At 36.4% G+C, this 24,119-nt stretch overlaps 1 protein-coding gene across 1 annotated transcript in view; it reads right to left on the bottom strand.

The window, feature by feature from the left end:
* The window catches only part of LOC127971252 (electrogenic sodium bicarbonate cotransporter 1-like), a 66,601-nt gene that overhangs the window by 20,195 nt on the left and 22,287 nt on the right, over positions 1-24,119 (bottom strand). The window lies entirely within an intron of this gene.

Genomic DNA, 24,119 nt, shown 5'->3' with positions numbered 1-24,119 from the left:
CTTTCAGTTGGCGTTGGCATTGGTGCAGTGGATAAGACAGATGCCTTTTGTGTGAGAGACCCAGGTTCAAATCCACTGTGAGACACCAATGTGTCCCTGAGCAAGACACTTAACCCCTAGTTGCTCCAGAGGCATGCGACCTCTGACATATACAGTATATAGCAATTGTAAGATGTTTTGGATAAAAGTAAAATTTGAATAAATGTAAATTTATACCGCCTTAAACTTTTGAATAATGGTGAATTGTATGTTTATATGGTTTATGAGGACACAAATTTGTAAAATGACATGGGTAAGACATAGATATTAAAACATGAAAGTGATTTATGAGGACACTTTCGGTGTCCCCTTTTGTAATTCAAAAGGCTTATAAATCATTAAGAATATTTTTTTTTTCCTGTAAGAAGTAGGTTTAGGGATAGGGTTGATGTAAGGCAATAGAAAATACAGTTTGTATAATATAAAAATTGTTATGCCTATGAAAAGTCTCCGTAAAAACCAACATGTGTATGTGTCAGAGAAATGAGCATGTGCTTCAAAATTCCCACTCAAACTGATTCAGGTAATTTATCCCAAGTGATTTTAAGTGGACTGTATTTCAATTTTAATTTTACTACTTCTAGGATTGTGGCGAACAACTGCAGAAAAGATTCTAGTGTAAATTCATCCGTCTCCCACGCATAAACCTGTCTCTCCACTTTCTATCATTCCTGCTTCCCTTCACTGCTTGGTCCTGCTGTGCTAATGCTCCACAGAAATAGCCAGTTTTACAGGCCCCAACAGAATGCAACCTGGCAGGAATTTCGTCCTCCCAGCAAGACCTGCAGGGCTGCCTTTGTTTTCCTGTCTGCTGGTTCTTTATGGCAAGTCCAACATGAAGTTGGTTTACTAGCAAAGTTTGGATTTGTTTTTTATTTATTTATTATTTGTTTTATTATTATTTATCATTTTAAGCTTTACCCAAGATGTGTGATGGTCAAGGTTGCAGATTATTCAAATTATGTTGTAACATGTAAATGTGCCAGTCTATACTGCATGGGGTTGAAAAACAACCCACAAGACATGAGACTGTAATTTTTACGAGTTTTGCCCACAAATATACCGCATTACTTTTGGGTGACCTTCACTTACCCTTTTCTGAGGTGGGAAATATTACAAAAAATAGACTGAGAGCACAATCTGGCAGCGCCTACTGTCTGGCTTATTATAAAAATGGACAGGCTCAAATAAGATGACTGTGACAAAGGCATTGGGACTGCCAAGAGACTGTCTGGCAGGTATGAGTAGATCTGAGTTTCTGGACTGCGTGCCGAGAGTCTCTTCCTGGGAAAGCAAAATCCGAAGGTCCCCTGGGGTTGTGTTAGAGGTGAAAATGTCTCCAAACACCCCAATTACTCTGCAGCCACTGAAATCACTGTCTCAGGTCAGATAGTATGTCTGTAATTGGCAAAATGGACAGGTTCAAGAAATAGCTAATTACATTTTAATTAACATTACATGTTTTTTTTTTTTTTTATTATGCTAATGAACTGGGCAAATGAAGATACATTTAACAATCAAAAATGAGTGCTGTGGTCTTTATGCTATTGATATTATATTTCATATGATAGAAATATGATATTTTAAAAAAGAAGACGTAATTTTAATGACAAAACATCTTGTCATTACAAGAAAATATATTGTTTAAATAAATAATAAACTAAATTAATTCAATACATTTAATCAGTTTAGGTTTTAGATTAATGGCACCAAATGCAATTAAGCACCTCTAACGCTGCTGTTTATGTAATTATATACTTCTGAATACTCTGTACCAAATTTACTGAGCAATTTGCCTGGATTTTCAGTGTGCTAATGTGATACAATCTGCCCACCAGATGAGTGTTTACTGCTCTGGCAGAAAGATTCAAGTGCAGATTTTTGTGCCTTATGTACAGGGAAAATGCCAGAAAACATCTCCGTCTATGAAGTTAATTTTAATGTAGTGTCATTGATAAGTGCCAATGTTCCAACTTTTATAAAAATGAGCTGTTGTGGCAGGTGTTGGTGTTGAAAAATTATGCAGTGAGCTACCGTAAAGACAGCGATTGTAATGTGATTGGTAATGAGAAGGGAAATAAACATTTCATTTAAAAATGTTAAATCTTATTCTAGATGAATTTTAAGATTTGATGTTAGACAGTACCATATATTACTTCTCAGCAGAAATGGTAAGAATAGTATGCTATTCTGAATATATGCATTCATATTCTGGAGTAAAAAGTATATGATTTAAAGGCAGGACTTCTTTTCTTACATTTGCCATATTGAGCACTTAGATTTTTCCAATTGATTTGTCTTCAAGTATTCTGTCTCCTTCTTCTTACGGTCTCGGCTCTTTCACAGACATCTTTCCAGTATATGTTTGTGTACTTGGACAGATCCTAAAGAGATGTTTAACAGCAAAGACATCGCTTATAATGTCTAATCCTTCCTTTCTTTCAGTTTTCCAATTCTTCTGTTTTTCTACATGGTATCCAGATATACTGTACCATTTCCAGAGGCTGCTCAAATCAATAGGCACTCCTTAATATTCTTTGTACCCGCTTGAGAATATCTAGCCTAGCGTTCGGTCTCCTCAGCTGCACTCTAGCTTCACATTACACACCCTTTATTTCTGAGGACAACAGAGAGTGAGTGCAAGCATCAGTAAATATTGTGTTTTCAAGAAAGCGTTATTATGAACACTGTGGAAGTGAATCCTATTTACTGAAGGCCGAATCTCAGTGAGAGCGCTCTGTTAGTGTCAAGGTGAAGCTCTGGGATCAATTAGCTCCACAGATTTGTCCACAGACCTGATAGAATATCCATTCCATATCAATAACCTCAATTATTATTTATGATTTTCTCACTCTGACTGCAGATCATGTTTACTTCATCGTTGCTTCATCGGGTGGATGGATGGATGGATGGATGGATGGGCTGAGATAAATTCATTCTAGAATGTTCTAGTGTCCTTGCTTTAGGCTGAAATACAAAGGTTCATAGAAGGAGGCAAACAAGCAGAAAGCGAGTTGTAGGCTTTATTTAAACACTAGAAGAATGGGGTCATCATCCAGGGTTCTCTAGGCCTCATCTGATCTATGTACTTAATTACTGTCCTTCCATTCATTATTTATTTGCCAGGCTGGACCTGTTTAACCTGTGCACTACAGAAGAAAGTGAATTAAAATTGCCATGAGATTAGCAGGGACAAAGATGAGACGAAGACAGTGGCGTGGCGAGTAAACCCAGGCCCATATGAAAACAAATTGTATGTGCCCCCCAAATGTTACAGGCTCCAACTCAGTTAACTATTTTTCTGAAGTAAATAGCGTTATGTGAATCGTGACTATTCACAAGTTTTATTTAGGCTAATGCTTGGAAATTATGTTTTCAAGTCCATTCAGCGGCCCAAAAAAACAAACAAATAAATAAATAATAAATAAAAAAGTAAAAAATGGTGAAGGGATATTTGAATTATTTGTTAATAAACTAAGGTTTTCTGAGTCAATGTTGCAAAAGTGAATTTGTTGAACCTGACTCGCAATCTCCTCATTGGATGTGTCTTTAGAGAGAAATGCATCTTTAGGGATTACGTAATGAAAGAGTTTTTGTTTTCGATTTGAATAATTTAGTTTTTTACATTTTTAATTTGTAATTTAAAGCATTCGTTATATATATATTTATCATGTTGCTGAAGTGCCAAGTAGACCCTTTGCAGTTCCAAATTTTATGAGCAGAAATGCGGCATATTTTTAAGTTTCCACTGTTATAAAAAAAAAAAGTGATGACACTGGCGCTTCCATGTCCTGCAAAGCACTTAGCTTCCAATCTCTGCACAAAGGATTGGATATGCGCCTAACAGTGCTCATTTATCTAGGTTTTTTTTTTTTTTTTTTTTTTTTTTTTTTTTCTTAATACTGTGAAATGTATTAAGTGTTTTACGTCTATTTATTTTAGGCAAGTCATGTTGGTAATGTTCAACTCACTGTCTGCCATAAATTACTAATGGGGAAGAGAGAGAAAAAAGATGTGTCCAGTCGGACTTGGGCCGAGAATTCATATATGCTATTGGACAAGGGCTGGCTGGGCCCTTGCAGGGTTCATTCTCTCGTTTCAATTAAAAGTTCCCCCCCAGCTCGGCGGGCTTCCAAACTGCCCATATGCACCTGCATACCCTGCATGCCCTTGCGCTACGTCACTGGATGAAGATTTACACAATCTGAACAGACTTTCACAAAGGCACCATTATAATAGTGTATATATAACAGGCCTAGCATTACTCCAACTATTGATCATAGACATTGTCCTAGAAATGTTTTTTTTTTAAGAAACATTTTCATTTAAATGTGTCTGCCCTTGATGCAGTTGTCTATTCAGCTTCTAAGTAATACCGTTTGTCATGTAACACACATCAGCCACACTCCATTGGGCAAATACAGCTTTACTTGAAGTCCTTGAGTGATTTATCTTTGTTATGCCTCCTATTGGAACACTTTCATGGTCAAACTTTCTGTTGCCATGGCAATGCAGACAGAGGTTTGACGGATCATCTCAGCAGGCGGTTTTCTTTAATGCAGCTGATTGAAAAAGTGAAATTAATGAAAATGGAAAGTGGAATTTTAGTACTCATTTCATTGAATTACAAAAGAAATAAATGTAATTTTTTTATTGTTTATATATATATATATATATATATATATATATATATATATATATACAGCAAAATCTGTGGTGGTAAATTAACACTGCTTAGTATCTACATATGTACACACTACAGAGTGTTAAAAGTAATACTGAAACTGTGTTGAAGTGAATTTGATAATTAAGTGATGATTGAGTGATGAACAGCTGCTGTTAACAAGCACAATAACTGAAGAGAAACCACAAGAACAGAAAAAAGAGAAACACAACAACTACACTGACTTCCAGTCACAGCCTTATATGAAATCAACTGAAATAAAGCACATTAAATCTTTGAAGATCTCAAAAGAGGATTAAACAACTCCATAAACAGCATCACCATTTTCACTTACAGTTTTTCTCAGTCGCTTTGGTACATTTCTTGAATCAAACTCACAATTTGCAAAACATAAAGTGCATTTCTCAAAACAACCCGTACAAATAGCAAAACACCATGGATTACCTGCAAAAGCCACTCTCTTACTCAAAATCCTTAGTTCATCTCTCAAAAGTAAATATCTGTGTCAATGAACATATCACTGCCATCAGAATGACAAGTCCTTGTGTCATAGTGTACGGATAAGACAGTCAAATTGCTTAGTCATGTTGTCAATATAACAGTTTACTCTGGAGGGATGATCTGATGTAAACCTCTGTATTGAACAATATGCCATATGCTTATGTATGCCATATCCATTTCAAACGTACACATTTACACATTACTGTATGTGGGATATTGACTGAAAGAGACTGGATAGAATTCCCAGTTACACTTTTACAAAGTCTGACCAAAAAAAAAAAACCTTTACAATGTCATTGTGATATAGAAAAGGAAAAACAAATATGGACACAAATATGAAAATAAGTCCATTTTCAGAATGTGTAACTCTTGTGTTGTCCTCTGTCTATACAGTATAAGCTTTTCAACTGAAGATTCATGAGATGAACCTTTGAGCTATTTCAGAGAAAGGGTTTATCATTGGTTTATCATCTACATTCTCTTCATAAGTCAAGATTCACTTGGACAATTCATGCCAAATGTACAAAAAGTCTAATAATAATGTGTAAAAATAAATATAAAAAGTGTGCTAGGCAGTTTTTGACAACTAGATTAACCATTTTGCATTTAATGACTTATATGATGAACTAAAGACTAGATGTTTTGAAGGGTAAGACTGTTGCACAGAAAACTATGCAATACGTTTTGAGCAACATGACATGAGCAACTGATAATGTAGGAAACTGCCGATAAACATGCATAATCAATTGCATGAATGTACAAAAGCAATCGCAACTTGTTCAAAAGAATGAGAAACTGGTTTTATGATGTGTCTAAATGGCTAGATGATGTGGAGGTTGTACAAGTAGTTTTGAGAATTTCATTTCTGTTTTGAAAAATGCACCAAAGTGACTGAGAAAAACTGTATTACTAACCACTTTGACTATTCCCGTCAAGCAAAAGTCCTTATTCAGAATTAACATAGGTGTATTTTCATTTTTATAAAATTTATGTTAGATTTTGTTTATGTAGAACAATTTTATAAACATGTTTTGCACTAAAAGTTTTCTTTCACAGTACACATGAAGGATCAGCATATGAATCTCAACAATGGTGACCATCTAAAAATATTCAGTTAAAAAGTGTGAAGTGACATTCAGCCAAGTATGGTGACCCATACTCAGAATTTGTGCTCTGCATTTAACCCATCCGAAATGCACACACACAGAGCAGTGAACACACACACTGTGAGCACACACACGGAGCAGTGGGCAGCCATTTATGCTGCGGCGCCCGGGGAGCAGTTGGGGGTTCAATGCCTTGCTCAAGGGCACCTAAGTCATGGTATTGAAGGTAGAGAGAGAACTGTACATGCACTCCCCCCACCCACAATTCCGTCCGGCCCGAGACTAGAACCCACAACCCTTTGATTGGGAGTCCAACCCTCTAACCATTAGGCCACGACTAGAGATCTTTGAACATCATAAAACAAGCTACTAAAAGTCACAACAAAAAAATGGCAAAATTTAAAGCAAATAGTAAGAATAGTAGAAAATACAAAGACAGTTCAAGGAAAAATATATTCATGTTGCAATGCATTTTGGGAGCTATGGCCAAGTTCTGAATGGTGCTCCCAGAATGCACTGCAGCATGAAGCTTATTTTTATTGTCACCACTGTTGAGATTCATATGCTGATTCTTGTTTAATGTTTGCATCTCAGTTCTACAGATGTATAAAATGTATTGTGTACAATGTGCTTTCATAGTCCATTGCATTGTCTGATAAAACGCTGACAATGCTTTTAATAACAATACAAAATTTATTTAATATAACACAGGATCAATTTTTTTTTTTTTTTTTTTTTTTTGGTTTTCTGCCATAACAAAGGTGTTTTGTTTACACATATTTTTATAGTATCCAGAGAAAAATTTATGTTATGAAGTTGTAGGGTAGCAAAGTGAATCAAACAATTTAAGATTCTATCAAGAACATGGTTGAAACACGAGGAGCCAAATTTAACAAAGAAGCCAAAGACAACGTGATGTTTGTAAATCAGACCCTAGCGCAAGCCAATCTGAAGCAAGTCTAACCTACCAACCCTTTCACAGAACAGCTTGCAACATTAAAAACAAAAGAACACCAGAAGATGGTCAAAGAGATGAACAGCATGACCATCACATGTAAATCCATGATAGTAATCATGATCACAATCTCTCTGCATTGTGTAAGCTCTTTGACTTCCCCTCACTTAGAGGACAAAAAAACAGACAGAAAATTCTTCTTGCTTTTTGTATATACCCACAAAATTGCACTCCTAATGTTGTTTCTTAGAAGAAGAAAAAAAATCAAGATTGGTGTTTATGGACTTTTTACATGACACAAACTCCACTTTCTATATCTGAATCCAAACCACCAGCTTAGATTTGTGTATGCCTGAGAGAAAAAGCCCACTCATCAAACAGAATAATGAAGCTGCCCTGGACAAATTGGGGTCATATGCAATGGGCTTTAATTTTGAAAATAAAACAAAGTATAAACAGCTGTGTGATGGTGGTATATTATGAAAACCCGAAATGGGATGAATGTATTTGAATGCGTGTCTGGGAGGGGGATGTCTATGTCATTAATTTCTGTGTGATTATTTAGGCAATGTAAAAGTAATTGTAGCAGGTGCTCTTAGGGAGATCTAGAAATGTCATTCACTGCTTTAAGGAAAAATGTTATTAGTGACTTACTGTATGCATGACACGGTGCTACAGCAAAAACAGTAAATGAGATAAAATCCACCATTTATTCCCTATTTGTTTGTGATTTAGGCACTTTTTAAATGAATTTGTCGATCTGGCCATTTTATTTATTTTTTTATGTTCTTTCAGCTGAGTTTTGCCTTTGTACAGTAGAGCATTCCAAATCAGTCATCTATGAGGTTCCAGGATAGAAGATGCTGCCTATGCAGGCATTCGGCAGTGAGGCAGCTCACTAGGTTTTGGAACAGAACAAGTCATCTGTTCAAAAACAATTACTATGTTAGAGTGAGCCAGTAATATAACTTTGGACTTCAGGGTAAAAGGAAAATATAGAGCTTTTCGCAAGGCAATTTGCAAAATGGAGGAATGCAACTGCCAAAATGACGTCTAAGATGTGGATTAATCCAATTGCAAGGCAGGGATGGATCAGATGAGCAAGTGCCCATGGAGGTGGAGTAAAAATTTAATAAGGGTGAGTCCAATAACTTGATATTCTGTCAGAAAGGGAAGAAAATGCTCTGATTTCCCCAAAATGCAGCAAAAATAACTGTACTGTTATATACAAAATATACTGTTCAAAACTATTTTCTACGTTAATACTTTTTAAAATGTACTTTATTACTATGTTGGCAGTCATTAATTCAGTCTTCAGTCTTAAGTCAAGTCACCTTTATTTATTTAGCTCTTTAAACAAAATAGATTGTTGTCAAACCAATTGATTATAACATTAATTAGGAGAACAGTGTCAATAATACAAAATGACAGCTTAAGGCAGTTTATCATCAAAGTTTTGATATTCTAGGTATTATCAAATTGCCAGAGTTTTGAGAAAGCAGTGGACGTGGAGGACTATAATGTAACAAGAGCTCATTCAAATACTGAGGTGCTAAACCATTCAGGGCTTTATAAGTAATAAGCAAGATTTTAAAATCTATACAATGTTTAATAGGTAGCCAGTGCAGTGTTGATTGAACCAGGCTAATTTGGTCATACTTCCTGGTTCTAGTAGAACTCTAGCTGCTGCATTTTGAACCAGCTTTACTTTGTTTATTAAGCATGCAGAACAACCACCCTATAAAGCATTACAATAATCTAATGTTGAGGTCATAAAATCATGGATTAACATTTCTGCATTTGACATTGAGAGCATAGGTCATAACTAAGATATATTTTTGAGATGGAAAAATGCAGTTCTACAGGTTCCTAACTGATGATGGACAATTGACAGAGCAGCCATCTAGTCTTTGACAGTGTTCTAAGTTATTACATGCAAAGTGTTTAGGTCCTATAATTAACACCTCTGTTTGTTTATTTGTTTGTTTGTATTTTTTTTTTTTTTTTACAGAATTTAGCAGTAAGAAATTACTCGTCATCTATTAATATATATATATATATATATATATATATATATATATATATATATATATATATATATATATATATATATATATATATATATATATATATCGACTATGCATTCTGCTAGTTTTTCAAACTGGTATGTTTTGCCATGCCAAGAAGAAATACAGAGCTGAGTATCATCAGCATAACAGTGAAATCTAACACCTTGTTTCCTGATGATATCTCTCAAAGGTAACATGTAAACCGTAAAGAGTAATGGCCCTAGTACTGAGCCTGTAATACTCCATACTGCACTTTTGATCGATATGATATATTTTCATTCACTGCTATGTATTAATGGTGGTCATATAAGTACAATTTAAACCTAATGCACTTCCATTAATGCCAACAAAGTTTTCTAGTCTATGCAAAAGAATGTTGGGGTCAATAGTGTAGAAAGCAGCACTAAGATCCAATAGCACGAATAGAGCGATACAACAACGATCAGATGATAAGAGTAGGACATTTGTAACTCTAGTTAGAGCAGTCTCAGTACTCTGATATGGTCTAAATCCTGACTGAAAAATCCTCAAAAATACATATTTGTATTTCTAAGGAAGGAATATAATTTTGAGGATTTTACCTTTTCTAGTATCTTGGACAGAAAAGGAGATTTGAGATCGGGCTGTAATTAACTAGTTCTTTGGGGTCAAGTTGTGGTTTTTTGATGAGAGGCTTAATAACAGCCAGTTTGAAGGTTTTGGGGACATATCCTAATGACAATGATGAGTTAATAATAGTCAGAAGAGGATCTATGACTTCTGGAAGCACCTCTTTTTAGGAGCTTAGATGGAATAGTGTCTAACATACATGTTGTTAGTTTAGATGATTTAACAAGTTTATACAATTCTACCTCTCCTATGGAAGAGAATGAGTGGAAATGTTCCTCAGGCGATCTACTGTATAGCACGCTATCTGATGCAATACTATAGCTGATGGCTGCATGGTTACAATTTCTAATAGTATCGATCTTAGAAGTAAAGTAGTTCATAAAGTCATTACTGCTGTGCTGTAGGGAAATGTCAACATTTGTTGATGCTTTATTTTTTGTTAATTTAGGCACTAAAATGAATTAAAAACCTGAGGTTATGTTTGTTTTCCTCTAAAAGAGAGAAAAGAGATTCTTCAGTGTCTTATGATTCTTTAGAAATCATTATAACATGCTGATTTGGTGCCCTGGGAATGTTTATTTTTATCATTAATGTTGAAAAGTTTTTGAAAATAATTTAAAAGTTTAAAAAACTGCATTTTTATTTTTATTTTTTTAATTGTCTTTATCATTTTTATGCATCCTTGCTAAATAAAAGTATTACTTTAACAAAAAATGTCAGTCCACTTTAGAGTACAGATAGAATTAGGTAGTATGTATCCCCGCAATCAAGAATGTATGCATTTTTAAAAAAACGTCTTTGTTACAACCAGCCTTGCTGGTTGAAATACGCTGTAACAGTTTCAAAGTTATGTATGGTGTTATTCTACTACTCACCATTACGGGGACACTGTTGTTCCTTTATGCTAAGGTTAAATACAGGTAAGAAGTAGAAGAAGAGAGAGCTGTTTGGTAAGAGGAAAGCATTGCTGAGTCCCAATTCGCATACTATCCCTCCTAAATAGTATGCGAAACTAGAATTAGTACGTCCCAAATCGTAGTATGTTGAAAATAGTATTCCAAAGATACCCGGATTTTCTACTATTTCCGGTTAGAATTCGAGGTGCAGATCAATGCACACTCTAAGTGCTAATATTGCCCACAACCCATTGCGTACGGGAGGGAGGAGCTTTGCGATGGCTTTGTGGTGATGTAAACATGGCTGCCTGGTGCAGCAGCGGAGATGCGCCCTCAGCTTTTAAGTGTAAGAATTCAAATGTTTAACCCTAATTAAAGTTATATTTTATTTTGTTACACACATTGCACATGAACGTCAGAACCAGTCACCTCACAAACGACCTGCGTTTGGTTCTACGACGACGCAGCCCTGCTTCCTCACTCCTCAACTTGGTAGAAGCACACATAGTAAAATGTATTGTGAAAAAAAAACGATGAGAAAAAATGATGGGAATAGTAAATAAAATTGTATTGGACATTAAGAATGAATGAAACGTTAACAGTTGTGGTGTGCGTAACTAGTCAACCACGTTGTCGTTCATGTTGCATGACGTCATCGAAGTATGTCCCAGAGCATGCATACTCTTTTGCTACACACTCAAAAGTATGTACTTTTCCCTCACAAAAAAATTACATACTTTTAGGTCGTAGTATAAGTAGGCAAATTGGGACTCAGCACATGGCTTCCCTCTGGTAACCTTACCCATACTGATGTCCTGATTGGGAAACGTACCGTTTTATGCTCAATCAAAGTAAGGTTCTTTTTTTTCAATGGTGGCTGAATAAATTTTATTCCATTGTTGGCGAGGTTTATAATGTTTAATATTTTGTTTGTAGAAGGACACCTTTTACCTACCCTTTTTTGTACCCATGGTCCATTTTTCTATTTCATGGTACATGTTGGAAACAAATTTACCAGCTTTGCTTTGGGTCACCGAAATGGGATATTACTTGAAGAGCATAAGAAATGTTTTCTGCTTTTGTCTGGAATTGCTGTGTGGAGTATTGAATTTGGTCTGGACTGTTACCAGGAATTGAATAATTGGGTACATCTACATTGTCTAGAAGACTTCTTCTTTCAACTATGGACTGTGGCATATAGCCTAAGTATTCCCGCATTCATTACATCCGACATTACATGCTCATATCATCATGACTATGCAAAATGTAAAAAAAAAAAAAAAAAAAACTGCTTGACTGGACTGGATGTTTGACTGTTTTGTGAGGTGGTCTGGGTATCAGTATTTTTTTCCTACACACACACACACACTGATACCCAGACCACCTCACAAAACAGTCAAACATCCAGTCCAGTCAAGCTTCAATAAAGAAAACACTCATACGTAAAGTGTGAAAACTTCAGTTGAGAGCTTATCTCAAACCGCAAGTGCACTGTACCTCCTGATGTTTTTTTTTTTTTTTTTTTTTTACATTTTGGAACAAAATGTGTGATGAATTCAAGGAAGTATAGTGGGGATAACATCCTATCAACTAAATGAGCAATCTTAGAAACTCTCACTAACGCTACACCTCTCAAGGACACTCTCATTAGGGAGAAATTAAGCCCCGCACAACTCATTAACATGGAAGCAATCAGTCTGGATTGATGAGCAGCCAAACATGTATGTTAAAGAATCTGTCACCAACCTGCCATCTGGTGGGGAAGGGACAAGCACGAAAGCACCAACTGAAACAACAATAGAACAAATACTAACTTGCCTTCATTTACAGTGTCATACTGCTCAACTCTCCATTGAGAAATCTCAACCCCAGTAACAAATTCAATGGTGGAGGCAGAGGATGCATCAGTGAGGCATCATGCCATGGGGGAGGGTGGATGACTCAGCACCACTACAGTTTTTGAGGGCTGATGCTAGCCAGGACCCCAGGAGAGCATTCAAAGGGGAGAATTGAGAAGCTGAGAGGGGTGGATGATCTTCAAAACCTGAGCACAGATTAAACACTTTCATCTCAGACCAACAATCAGTGCAGCCCCAAGTGAAGAGCAACACAGGGAGCTTTGAGTTTGTGAGGTGTTTCCCTGCTGCTGTAGATTTTTACAGTGCTATTATTTGAAATTGTGGAAAATCTCATTTCGGTCAGACTGAAATCCGACAATAAAAAGCGGCATCTTCTATAAATGTTGGCCTCTGAATATTTACAAACATAATTAAAAGTTAATATCTGAATTATTTAACTGTGATTTTAAAATTATATGAGGCATTGTGCATAATAGATATTTGATGAGCTCTATATATACACAAGAGTAAAGTGTGCACTTGGGAGTTTTTCTATCCAAATCCCATTAATATTCAGGGGAAATATGGTAAACATGTTTTCGAGTGCATAGACTTACTTCTGCTTATGTGAAGTGGTGACAAGCGACATGCGGAAGTATAAAGGGAGACATCAAATGTACTTTTATTATTTTATGCTCTTAATGTTAGGGCTTGCCCAGCTGATCATTTTTGATTAAGAAGAATAAGAACACTTTTTTGTTGGAAGATTTGGTCCCTGTATCACCATGTGGTCCTGTTTAGAGGAATATGTTTACTCTAAAGTTAATATGTATTTTGTATATTTTCAGAATAGGGTTTTGTTTTGTTTTGAGCCTTTTCATCAAAAGACAACAATGGGTTGTACTGTGAAGGGACTATGATGTGTGTTTCATGCATTATCTGAAATCTTAGGCCTACTCTTTTGTGGTATTGAATTTGTTTGATGCTGGTTAATAATTTTATTATTATTATTATTATTATTATGCAATCTTGCTCAATGCACATGTTTTCTTTCACTTGTCTTATCTGAGTCACAGAAATAGGACAAGATGATGCACCTGAGTTTTACTAAGATCAAGCATTTAAAGGCTAATTAAAATCAGCCTGGCTCTCAGATCTGATTTCCTGCATCAGGATAAATTTACATGAGTGAGTGTTAATGCAATCTAAGGTTTGGAAAACAACCCTTGTAATTGATCAATTACATCAAGTCTGCACTTTCATTTTTTTTAGGAATGCAGAAAAGGGGCCTGCACAGCATTCAAAATCTAATTGGAGAATTCTGATATGTTCAATGTTATTCTCATGCTATTACTGTTTGCTATTATTTTTTATTTTTTATTTTTGTCACATCAGGAATATGTTTGTATACCTGTGTTCATTTAGATGCATTTAAAGCCTTAATTCTATATGCTATTTATTTTTTTATATATATATTATTAATAATTGTAATAGATATTCATTTTAGATTCCTTTCTTCCTTCCTTCATTCAAACTAAAACTTTCTGTTCCAGTTTAAAAATTTGGTTTGAATTATATGAACTCAAACTTTTGAACTCACTGTGATAGTGTGATGTGGCATTGACTAAACTAGGCCTCCTTTCTTCTTGTGTCTCTTGTGTATTCTGTATCCTCCTGACATCTGTCGAAGACTGTGTTGAGACTTTGTAATGCATTGATGCAAAAAAAAAAAAAAAAAAACACCATGTTATAAATTATGAAGTCTATAAATAGATACAACTATAAATAGATATAGTCATAATTCTAATTCTTAATCCAAATTTATGTCAAATTTAGATTAAAGCTTTTATATAAACTTCTGTGAGCTTCTGTGTGTCATAATTCATAGTTTAATTCATGGCATACAGTAAAACCAGGTGACAGTAAAACGTACCTTCACAGAACACAGATTTAGTGGATTTGCTCTCATTATGATGCTTCATGAGGACTGCTCTGATGTTGCAGTATAGCTGTAAGCAGCATGTCTCGAGTGATTGATGGATAATCGCCAAGCAGTAATGAATGCATGAGAAACAAAGCATGTTTAGCTCAGGAAAACTGCAGTGCACCATTATAAGATGCATTCCTGTCCGATCTAACATGCACAACTTAATTGGCTCAGTTCATCACAGGCACAGGCCTAATTGGGAGACAGGTCAAAAGATGGATGATCGAGAAGAAGGAAAAAAAAACTGCTGGGAGTGTTGAAATGCTGGGTGGGAGTTATGAAACACAGGAGACTGTCACAGCTGTGTGTGCGGTTTGCCCTGCACTGAAACCCACAATCCATCTCTCATCGGGTGCTGAAGTCGCTCTTTTCTCATTTTCAATCTGGACTGTATTTGCAGTCTGTAAAGAAACGTAATACAGTTCTGCTCATAAATCTGCATACTCCTTACTCCTTAGGATATAAAGTATCTTTATTATTTCAACAAAATAAGAGGGACCATGAACATTACATGTTATTACTTAGTACTGTTCTGTTTCACATAAGTTCACAAAAAAATAAAAATAAATAAAAACTGAATTTACATTAATGTACTGATTCAAAAGAAGGTCATAAAGTGCTCAGATTTATAAAAAAAATAAAATAAAAAAAAAATTCCTAATTTGTGTTCCGAAGATGAACAAAGGTATTGTGGGTTTGTAATGACAGAAGGGTGAGTAATTAATAACAGAAATTAAATCTCCTTAATACTGTTTGTTGTTACCTGTACAGTATGATCAATAACTGTTTTTATACTACAGGGCCGTTGAATGCTTGAATCTTATTGGCTGATGAACTTTCTGAGGCGTGCAATTATTTTCTAGGAAACGCACGGTGAACGTAATTCCAGGCAGCTCTCGTGACCGCTTAACTGTAATAACATCATGCAGTTTGCACAAAAAGATGTTGTCAGCACTGCCCTGATGATTTTATCAGTTAGCCTATATAGTGTGGCAAGTTAAAGGCTACACATGACATTTCTCAGTAGCGAGGAGACAGTGCTGTTTAGAGATGCAAAGAGGTAGCCTAATTCACACAAGCTCTCTCTCTCTCTCTCTCTCTCTCTCTCTCTCTCTCTCTCTCTCTCTCTCTTCTGTGTGTCTCGCTCTCTTTTTAATAACTTAATTAATAACTGCATTAAAATGCTATCAGCTGCTCAAGCCTCCATTACTAGCTTTAAAATGATGTTTTGGTACTAGCAAAAGAGGCATTGGATGAGATGCGGAAGAAATAATCCTACTCACAATAGATATTTAGGTGTGGTAACCATAGTATAAGTGGAATAATTGACTCTGGAGCATTGAATTATTAGAAAAATAATGCACACCCATTGTGTGCATTATTTTTTGAATAATGCAATGCTCCAGAGTCAATTATTTCTTACTTATGTTTTGGGTCATTACATGTCAACTCAACCAGAGGTCCCCAGCTCAAATTTTTGAGTTTACTCATTTTTTTATTTATTAATTTTATTTTATTTATCTGAAGAACAATGAACATGTATAGTGATGAACCCAAAATGTTAAATGTCATGTGTCAAAATGGCAATTTTCACCTGAGATTCAGAGTCTCTCAATGGGTTAAAATGACTTCAGAAAGATGGCAGCATCATGTTACTTTTACACAGAGATTGGTGGGGCTATTAGTAAAATCTGTTTGCCTTTTTTTTGTTTTTTGTTTTTTTTTCTCCAAAGTTTGCAGGCCTATAACTCAAAGAGTATAAAAGAGAACTCAATGCCCTTTTAGATATTGGATCTTAACAACTGAAGCTCAGTTACAGAGGTATGTGCTGTTCACTTACATTGTTTCTATATCATTGAGTAGAGTGATCAGATGCATTTTAAATAATTGCTAAAAGCTTCATTGGCCAGAAAAATTAACTTTTCGCAAAAAATTAATAAATAAAATCCTGATCCTGACACAAAATTAATTGACCAATCATATCAGCAGCACATGTGAAAGTGTGAATGAATACTAGTCTGGTGAAATCACTATCATACTAATTAGATTGTAAGAGCAGACTGGTTGGTAGAAAAGGAGGAAAGAAGCGCTTCCATTCGTTGTGTTCTTATTAGCAATGGTTACCTCCAAAGAAACATGTGCTGCCTTCATCACTTTGCATAAAAATGGCCTCACATACAAGGAAATTGCTACAAAGAATATTGCACCTGAAAGAACATTTACTGGCTCATCAAGAACTTCAAGGAGAGAGGTTTAACTCCAGTGAAGAAGGCTTCAGGACATCCCCAGAGTGTCCAGCAAGTGCCAGGACCGTCTCCTCCTGAGGAGTCAGCTCCAGAATCGTGTCCCCAGCAGTGCAGAGCTTGTATAGGAATGGCAGCAAGTTGGTGAGAGAGCATCTGCACACACAGTAAGGCCAAGACTTTTGGACAATGGCCTGTTGTTAAGAAGGGCAGCAAAGAAGCCACTTCTCTACAAGAAAATGTCAAGGACAGACTGAAATTATGCAGGAAATACAAGGATTGGACAGTGGGAGACTGTTGCAAAGTTATTTTCTCTGAAGCTCCCTTCCGATTGTTTGGGACATCTGGAAAATCGATTTTTCAGAGAAGAAAAGGTGAACACTACCAAGAGTCCTGTGTTCTGCCAACAGTGAAGCATTCTGAGACCATCCATGTGTGGGGTTGCTTTTCAACACTGCCAGGAATAAAGAATGGTATCAAAATGTCCTGCAAGAGTGACTACTTCAAACGATCCAAGAGCAATTTGGTGATGATCCGTGCATTTTCCAGCATGATGGAGCACCATGTCACAAAGCAAGAGTGATGAAGTGGCTCGAAGATCATTAGATTGAAATTTTGGCTTGATGGCCAGGCAACTCCCTGGACCTTAATCCCATAGAGAACCTGTGGTCAGTCCTCGAAAGGCAAATGGACGAGCAGAAGCCCACAAACTCTGAGAACTAATAAGGCAAGAATGGATTGCCATCAGTCAGGATTTTGGTCAGAAGCTAATATCCAGCATGCCAGAGCGGTAAATATAACTGTAAATATTGACTCATAGTTTTTTGGCAATAAAATTATATGCTTATCATTGTTTTTCAGTTTACCATAGAAGCATGGGGGGGAAACCTTTAAAGACATGTCAAAAAAATGTCAAAAACTACACTTACACTTATTCTGTGGTTCTCCAGATTTTTCTGTTTTCTTTCTCCTACATATTTGAACCCCTTATAGTAGTAATGTTTTTCTTTTTTTACATGTCTGACTGTCCTTCTGAAGCTAAATAACATATCATGTTTCCCTGGAGATAAAGTAGGTACAAAGTTACACCCCTGGCTTTTTTGAATCTTCATATTTCGTTAAAATTGGTAACATCTTAACTTTTTGCAAGAGGTCTGTAAACTTATGAGCAGAAATGTACATTTGCTGATGGCATGTTAATTTTTTAATGAAATATTTTGGCAAATTTGATTATATTGAAGTAAAGGCATAGTACAGTCCGTTAATATTAATAACACATTCATTTATTTAGCAGAATTCCACCGATTTTCCTGAGTGTTGGTGTGAAAAATGACTGGTGCAGAACATACACACACACATATCCAGTGTCTGAAGGCAGAGAAATAAAAGGCTTTTGCTGTTCATAAACACTCATGTTGGAAGTGCAGATGTAGTGAGGAAGTGTACTATCTACCACCCACTCACCCGCTGCTGGTTAAGCACACGTGTGCATTTCAGCTCTCAGCTCTCTTTCTTTCTCTCTGTCTCTCTCTCTTATGTGTAGATTAATATGTAACTCCTGTTGCTTTTCTCAGGCACTAGGTTCTGTACTCTCAAATCTATTCTAACAAATGTTTCCATTGTGATTAGAACTGAACTGTACAAGATATTTCTGTCAGCAGAAACAGTTTTAAAAGTGTTGCCCCAAAACTGAATTGCATAGGTTTCAGTTCTGTTTTATTAGTTAGAATGTCTTAATCTATTCAAGCTAATATACAGTAGTAATAACAATAATAGTAATTATTATATTACAACAATATGAAGCAAGCTAAATACCCTGAGATTACTGCAAACATAATATATACTTGTTTTATTCACTTAAATCATAGCCATATTGTGGTATAGTAGTTGCTGCAAGCCTTATCATGGTTCTATTCTATTTGTATTATTTGTGTAGCCCTATTCTAGACCAATCTCTTCTAAGGTCAGCTCACCCTCCCTTTTTAAAATCTCCTTTTCTTTCTCATCTCTTTGCCTTTGTTTCTCTCTTGATGCCTGTGACCTTGTTCAGATCTTCACAGAGCGGGAGGCATTGGGCTTTGAAAAAGGACCAAATGAACATAAATGTGCTGTTGTGTTTGTTGAATCTATCTTGAGTATTTAGTTACTGAAGTAATTGTTAAAATTCATGCATTTTCTTGTAAGCTGCTTTACTCAGAATGACTGTAAAAGCTCAGGCCAGTTCAGCTCCCCTTTCTAATTCCTTCAAAGTCTGTAAAAATTTTGCTTCATTTACTCTACACTACTGCGGCAACTGGCTGCTATTTTACAGACAACTGGAATTTAGTTTTGTGGTTACTGTTTTGTAGTTGTAAAAAAATGTTTGCTCAACGTATTTAAGAGAATTATTGTGTTCCTTTTTGTAACTGCACATTAACTTTGAAAACCGTTTCAAAGAGTAAATGATGAACAGCAAAGGAGATGTAACACAATAACCAGGCATCCAAAAGACCAGAGTTCGTACTGAATGCATGCCCTGTACCTGTCCTGAATTTTAGCCATCGTATGTGCCCTTGGGTTAAAATGTTACACAACAACATCTGGTAACTGAAAAGCATGCAACAACCGTCAACACTAACCTGCGCTGCAAATTTGGCAGAAAATGCGCTCTGTTTTTAAGCAGTCCCATTGGTACGTCATGCACACACGTACGTGCGCACATGCACTGGCTAGCCTTAGGCAGGTGACCTATTTTCAGAAGCCGGTGGAGGGAGTGCTCTAGTGGAGAGAGATGGTTCTTCTTTGGTCGGGCCATTCATGGCTGGCTCAGGATTGTGGATTAATTACCCCGTGTGGGAACCGGAGCCGACTCTGTAAGCGAGACACTTCAGCCTCCGCTGGCATCAATAATGTATTTTTCTGTCTATCCATTTAATTTGCACACGAGCCACTAGCTCACGTCACCAACTCTTTTAAGTCTGCCGAAAGCAGGGACATCCGATATGAAGAGAGAGAGCCATGATGTACACTATACCCCAACGTACACACACACGCATATACTCTCCCTCTTGACCCCCCTGCCTTTCCCTTCCTCTGCTGGCTGACAAATTGATTCTTTCTTAATGTGCTCCTGCTGCGAATGCATTAAGAATAGAAAAAGGGAAAACTGAATGTGGTGATCAGTCGGGTAAGGAGACAGAGTCCAGATCCCGCTAATGGAAACAAACAGGCTGGACCAGAACTCTTTTTAATTTCCTCACTTAATTCCTTTATAACTTTTGTGGCATCACAGAGAAACTTTAACAAAAAGATGGAAGAAGCTCACCATATCTAGTGGATTACAATGCTTGTGCTTGCCAGTGAGTGACCTGCCATGATTGACCTGGTAAAAGGTGAGGAACAGGATTAACCACATGGATACGACAGAGGTGGGTCATCTGATACAGCCAGGTCTGTCTGGGTCACTGCGTTTAGAAAAGGAGGAAGTGATGAAGACTATAGTGTGTTGAATGTATAGCTGATTAGTTTGTGGTTTGGTCTGTCTGTCAATTGTGTAATCACGCCGTTCTTTTGAAAATGCATGGTTAAAAAGAGGCACAGGTCAATGATGTCTGGGGAGTTTGGTGCCTTACTTTAGTCAATTGTGTTATTTTAAATTAATAGTGGTGATGAATTAATAATTTCTGAGATTAATGGATCCACTAAGTGGGTTCAGTCTCTGCCTTTAAGGCACGGCTGATGGTGATGTATGAAGAATAGTCGGTGTGTATAACTGCAGCATGTTCATGTTATTGTATTGTGGGAAGTATTTTTACAGGATTAAGTGAGCAGAATTTCATCTTCTGTGCTGACTGGTTTTCTAATGACCGTATGGACATAGAGCGAGAAAAAAGTTTAGTGCACTCAGTATGCATTTAAAACTTTTATGATTGAGGATCAGATTGACCTTTATAGAGGATCAGATTGAGGAACTACGATTGGTTTTAACCTTGCTTTTCAGCATTAAATAAGTATGTTTACAGTATATATGATTTGTCTAGTATGAATTCAAATTTACATATTTTACTGTCATGTGACCTAACAGAGTCAGTTTTCATTTCACTGCCATTCACAAATCCTCTTCCATGGCCTCATGAGACACTAAAGTGTCCATCAAATGCGCACTTCAGATTCTCGCCGGATGTAATAAATCATCTGATAACATTTCAACTACTGTTTTAGGAATAATATGAATTAGGATATACTACTCATAGGCATACTCAGATGAAGGGTAAATGTTTGACTTGCACAAACAGAAACAGCTGAAACATTCCTCTAAATATCTCTGTTTGTGTTAAGCAGAAGAGAAAAAATAATTACTACAGATTTATAATGATGTCAGGGTGAGTAAATGATGGCAGAATTAAGACTCTCAGTCACTGTACTTGTTATTTTGATGTTTTTCCTCCTTTGGAAAGTTAAATTATAATGTTTTTTTTTTCTTCTCTCTCTCTCTTTATGTATTCACACATGTGAAAACTAATGTGTCAATTGTAGTAAATAATAGTTCTGAAGCACTGCACTCACCCGGTGTCACTCAGTGGCTCTATCCACTGGCCATCTGGCTTTTATTTAATAAGATAGGGACGCTTTCAGTTTTCTGGCCAGGAGAGACTGAGCCTATCGATCTGCACTCACATTCATCGAAAAAACAATCAGACCTCATTAGGAGCTTCACGTATATGTGCTATTATGACATCATCAAGCTGTGCCCAGGAGAACTGCACCAATTAACCACCAGCCGACTCCTCTCTGAGCTGTGAACAAACAAGCCCAGCTTTGTACAGCGAAAAGGCAATTTACCCAGGATGCAATGCTTGACTTTTCAGGCACCACAGCTGATTCTAATCTTTCATCGTCTTCACTTTGGCCAATTTCAAAGGTACCAGCTTAAAAATGAATTGCTTATTAAATCAACATTAACCTTTTGAAATCATTTGCTTCCAAACCTGAATGGCTATACTGAAGTTAAAGAAATTACACAAACTTTTTCCTTTTGTTCTTTATTTCTATTCCTATTGTTAGGGGATTTTTTTCACTCAACATTGAATGTAATGCTTCATGTTTTAATCTGATTGCCTTTTAAAAAAACGAAGTAAAGTTTAATGGGAATATATGTTGTACTTGTACTGACAAAGTTTACTTAAATGAGAGTTCTAGTAACTACAAAAGAACTGTAGGGGTACATGATCCTTTAAAAAAGTGAAAGTGACGTGACCAGTATGGTGACACATACTCAGAATTCGTGCTCTGCATTTAACCCATCCAAAGTGCACACACACACACAGCAGTGAACACACACACACACACACACACACTGTGAACACACACCCAGAGCCGTGGGCAGCCATTTATGCAGTTGGGGGTTCGGTGCCTTGCTCAAGGACACCTCAGTCGTGGTATTGCCGGCCCAAGACTCGAACCCACAACCTTAGTGTTAGGAGTCAAAATCTCTAACCACTAGGCTTTAGTTTTACTTTTGACTTAGTAGCTACTCACTGACTCCCAGAGTGCATTGCGGCATGAATAAATTATGCTGTTGCTTTATTTTACTGTTGTGGTTTTTATTTGCCAATTTTATTTGCTGTCTTGTGTCAATTGACCCACCCAAAAACAATTTTTGGTCACACTTTATTTTAGGGTCCAGTTCTCACTATTAACTAACAATTAACTATGACTTTTGCCTAAATTAACTCCTTATTTGCTGCTTATTAGTAGTTTATAAGGTATTTGTTAAGTTTAGGGCATTATATGTAATTTATAAGCACTAATAAACAGCCAATATGTTAATAATAGACATGCTAATAAGCAACTAGTTATTATTGTCAATTGGACCCTATACTAATTTTTTTTTCTTCACTTTTTTCGTTTTTATGCACATTAGCAACATATTAGTGAACTGCTGCCTCTCACTGGTTTATTAATATAATTTGTTCCTTTGTGACTACCTGAATATTTTAAGTAAGCATCACTCAAAGCAGTAAGTAAATTATTTTATTTGCCCTGAAATTAGCTGTAGCTTAATAAAACCTAGCAAGTAAAGCTAACTTATTATAAGCCTAAGTACGGTTATTCCATGAACTGATTTTCTTTACTGTGTTGACCTGTAGCTAGTGTTAATGCTAAATGTGTGTGTGTGTGTGTGTGTGTGTGTGTGTGTGTGTGTGTGTGTGTGTGTGTGTGTGTGCGTGCGTGCGTGCGTGCGTGCGTGCGTGTGTGTGTCACTGATGATGTTAATTGACCAACAGGTCAGGGCAGTAATGAGAATCTAATCAGTGGAAACAGGCATTTTAATCCATTAATCTGAGCTAAGCCTTTCCATCAACAGCATGTTTTAAATCCGTTTATCAACACGCTAAAGTGTGTCAACTTTTCAGGCTAATGAATGCCAAAGCTATATGTACAAGAATCATCTATGCCTCTCTTTAGTTACTTTCAACAGTAGAACTACAGCCTTTCTGATATAAACCCAATCCACGTCCTCTGTTTGTGATGTGCTATCAATGTGAGGGATGCTAGGTAGCATGATACACCTGAAGTACCGAGAGTTATGAATAAGCTTTAAAATTATGGACAGGATGGCATGCTCATCAAACTTTAAACTTCACAGGAACAAAAGGATGAATAGAGACACTATTCTTCATTGACAGAGTGCAAGACTCAGCAAGCATCAGGCACTGAAAGGTCTAATTTCTTGCTTTTCAGCTGTCCAAAATGTTTAAACATGTCATTTTATCCTTGTGGGAGGAAAACAAGTTCAGAACCCACACAGAGATGTAAAACATGGGGCTTTTAGATAACACTAGAATATATGAATGATTCTTTTCCTAAATTAAAACACACACACATACAGCTAAAGCAGTGCCCAAAACCCATCTAAAACCTTTAAAACAACCGACTTTATCTGTTTGGGCATGCCGGGAGACCAGCAGACCACTTTAGGCTGTTCTAAGCTTGGTCAACATGGTGTTAAACTAAATGTGCAGGTTGTACATTAGAAAAAGGGAGCTGTATCATTGGTAAATTTAATCTCCATTTGAAGAGAGTCATTGAGATATATGTTGCTCATGGTGTATTCATCATTGGTCATGCTGAATCATGGCCTCTTGTTTTTGTGCACCAGAGCATGTTGTGCATTATCACTGGCATTGACCTATGAGAGAGATCTGATACA

Source organism: Carassius gibelio, chromosome B14, assembly GCF_023724105.1.
Source record: "Carassius gibelio isolate Cgi1373 ecotype wild population from Czech Republic chromosome B14, carGib1.2-hapl.c, whole genome shotgun sequence".
NCBI classification, from domain to species: Eukaryota; Metazoa; Chordata; class Actinopteri; order Cypriniformes; family Cyprinidae; genus Carassius; species Carassius gibelio.
The sequence above is the reverse complement of the archived record's forward strand: the minus strand, read 5'-3'. Positions and strand labels throughout refer to the sequence as shown.